This window comes from Octopus bimaculoides, chromosome 18 (genome assembly GCF_001194135.2).
Source record: "Octopus bimaculoides isolate UCB-OBI-ISO-001 chromosome 18, ASM119413v2, whole genome shotgun sequence".
In the NCBI taxonomy this organism is placed as follows: domain Eukaryota; kingdom Metazoa; phylum Mollusca; class Cephalopoda; order Octopoda; family Octopodidae; genus Octopus; species Octopus bimaculoides.
The window spans coordinates 16,063,757-16,067,054 of NC_068998.1; the positions used below are offsets into that span (position 1 = coordinate 16,063,757).

At 38.8% G+C, this 3,298-nt stretch overlaps 1 protein-coding gene across 5 annotated transcripts in view; it reads left to right on the plus strand.

Annotated features, from left to right (window-relative positions):
* Positions 1–3,298, plus strand: part of LOC106871185 (leucine-rich repeat-containing protein 63) — a 90,622-nt gene that overhangs the window by 80,077 nt on the left and 7,247 nt on the right. The window lies entirely within an intron of this gene.

The following is a 3,298-nucleotide window of genomic DNA, read 5'->3' on the forward strand; positions in this document are numbered from 1 at the left end:
TATAGTAGAAGACATTTGCCCAAGGTGCCACACAGTAGGACTGAACCCAGAACCATGTAGTTGGGAAGCAAGCTTCTTACCACACAGTGACTCCATGTATAAAATATGTGTGTGTGTGTGTGTGTGTGCGTGTGTGTGTGTGTGTGTGTGTGCGTGCGTGTGAGTGTGTGTGTGTGTGTGTGTGTGTGTGTAAACACACAGATATCTTCTTCCTTTATCTTTAATGTTTGACTTGTAAAGTCATTGGACTGCAACCATGCTGAGGGACTGCCTCAGACAGTTTTAGTTGAATAAATCACTCCCAGCACTTATTTTTTAAGTCTGGTTACTTACTCTATCAGTCTGTTTTGCCAAAAACTACTAAGTTATGGAGATGTAAACAAACCAACACCAGTTATAAAATAGTGGCGGTGGTTGTAGAGCAACAGACATAAACACAAAGACATGCACATAGATAATCTATTCTGCTTGATTACATGTTTTTGGTAGTTTTTCATGGGTAAGTTTTAATCCTATGTTGCAATCAGAGATCTTTGAGTTCTACCATACTTTTTTGAGTTCTGCAGTGCCTTTTTATTTCTTTGAGTTCTTCGGTGCCTATTTGCTTCTTTGAGTTCTGTGGTGCCTCTTTGCTGTGAGTTCTGTTGTTCCTCTTTATTTCTTTGAGTTCTGTGGTGCCTATTTGCTTCTTTGAATTCTGTGGTGCCTCTTTGTTTCTTTGAATTCTGTGGTACCTTTTGATTTCTTTAAGTTCTGTGGTGCCTCTTTGCTTCTTTGAGTTCTGTGGTACCTTTTGATTTCTTTGAGTTCTGTGGTGCCTCTTTGCTTCTTTGAGTTCTGTGGTACCTTTTGATTTCTTTGAGTTCTGTGGTGCCTATTTGCTTCTTTGAATTCTGTGGTACCTTTTGATTTCTTTGAGTTCTGTGGTGCCTCTTTGCTTCTTTGAATTCTGTGGTACATTTTGATTTCTTTGAGTTCTGTGGCGCCTCTTTGCTGTAAGTTCTGTGGTGCCTATTTGCTTCTTTGAATTCTGTGGTACCTCTTTATTTCTTTGAGTTCTGCACTACTTCGAGTTTCATGCATTTCAGTTGTAAATTTTCCTCATCTACCTCCACCATTTTCCAGGTATTATGTATAGGGAACAGTTGGCCTTTCTTGTCATTACTCTATCTTGACCTTCAACACCAGTTTTATCTCAGATGTTAGTCTTTTCTCGGTTTCTCCTATTTCTTCTTTCTCTTTATAACTCTTTCCCATTTCAGCTCCACTTTATTTTTGTTTGCTTCTTTGAGGATACAAAGCATTTTTTGATTTGTTAGTGCTTCATGGCTATTTACATTAACTTTACCAAACATCTTTGTAGTCCTCTCGTAGATACTTTATAATGGTTTCTACTTGTATTTGTCATAAATATAATCTTTCTATATCAGATTTTGGGTGGTGTATTCTATATACAGCCATTATTTTCCTTGTTTTCCTATCTTGTCTTGTTAGTTTGTATAGCATTGAAATGAGTACATTATAACTTCAATGTGTTACTGGAACAGCTAAAGTATTGATGCCTATGACCTTATTTTTTGCATTTAGTTCTGTTTGCAGTATTAATCTAATGCATCTATAATATTTCTTCCTGATCTTTTTCTTCATTTGTGTGCATGCATTGTACACTGTCTAGTTCATTGATTTCTGGATATTTATGACTGTTTTTGGTCTAGTTCTCTTATCTCAGTTTCTTTATCTAGCATAATATAATAGATTATAATTTATTTTCCTCTCTCTAAGGTTGCCTTGGTGCATTTTTTCTTCTAATCTGAATTTCATATGATTTTCTCTTGTATAATCCTCCTCCTCCTTCTCCTCCTCCTCCTTCTCCTCCTCCTCCTTGTCATTGCCATCATCAACATCATCATCATCATCATCATCACCACCACCACCACCACCATTGTCATCATCATCATCTCCATCATCGTTGTCATCATCATCATCATCATCAAGACAGCAAGATGGCAGAATCATTAGTGCACTGGACAAAATGCTTAAGGGGCATTTCATTTGTATTTAAGCTCTGAGTTCAAATTCCGCCAAGGTCAACTAACCCTAACCCTAACCCTAACCCTAGGCTCCAGATTTGAGTTACCTCTATTATTATTATTGTGATTATTAACTCTGCCTTCGCTAAGGCAGTGGTGTTGTTTTCAGTCGTGTTTATTTGTTTGACTGTGGACAAGATATCTCAAGAACCGCAGAATGGATTTGGATGAAACTGTCAGGGATGTTTGGCCTCATGATTGGCACAAACTGATTAGATTTTGGGATCAATCTGGTACTGGTCAAGGATTCTGGATTATTTTTCCAGTTTTTTTACTTAACTTTTGAGAGCGTTCAAGTTCATTTTTAGCATTCTTGTTTGTGAGAGTAGTCAAGATTATTTCAGATATTCTCATTTTAAAAATCATCTCTGGCTAATCATTGAGAGGACGTTGGTGTTCCCTTGGCAGAGGTTTGTGCTCTCTGAGTGCCCTTGTTATTATTATTATTATTAATGGCAAATCGTTTGAGTGTCAGACAAAATAATTTGCAATATTTCTCCTAACTTTTTATGCTCTAAGTTCAAATTTCACCAAGATCAGCTTTGCTGTCTTCTCTGCTACACTTCTTGATAGGATGGCCTTGTGCCTATTAGAGAAAGAAAGACTTATTAATTTCAGTTGGGTGGAAATCAATAGTTGGATGGTCATGGCCTGCTAACTTCTACTGAGCTAAGGTTCAATTCTTTATTTCAAGTATTTGCTCCAATTAGACAGTCTCTGTAATAATATCATCCTCTTCTATAGTTTGGTGACTTATAAAACTTATGTCTCATGCTTACAAGACATATATATATGTCTTCTTCATTGGACACGAAACTCAGCTTGCAAAGACTTATTGGGGCAAGCGAATAGCGAAATCGGGATAGCACCTGTGCCCAGCGTCGTCTTTCTGGCACTTGTGCCCGTGACATGTGTAAGGATTTTCGAGCAAGATCGTTGCCAGTGCCCCTGGACTGGCTCTTGTGCGGGTGGCACATAAAATACACCATTTTGAGCGTGGACGTTGCCAGTACCGCCTGACTGGCTCTTGTGTGGGTGGCACATAAAATACCCCATTTTGAGCATGGCCGTTGCCAGTACCGCCTGACTGGCCTTCGTGCGGGTGACACGTAAAAGCACCCACTACACTCTCTGAGTGGTTGGCGTTAGGAAGGGCATCCAGCTGTAGAAACGCTGCCAAATCAGATTGGAGGTTGGTGTTGCCATTC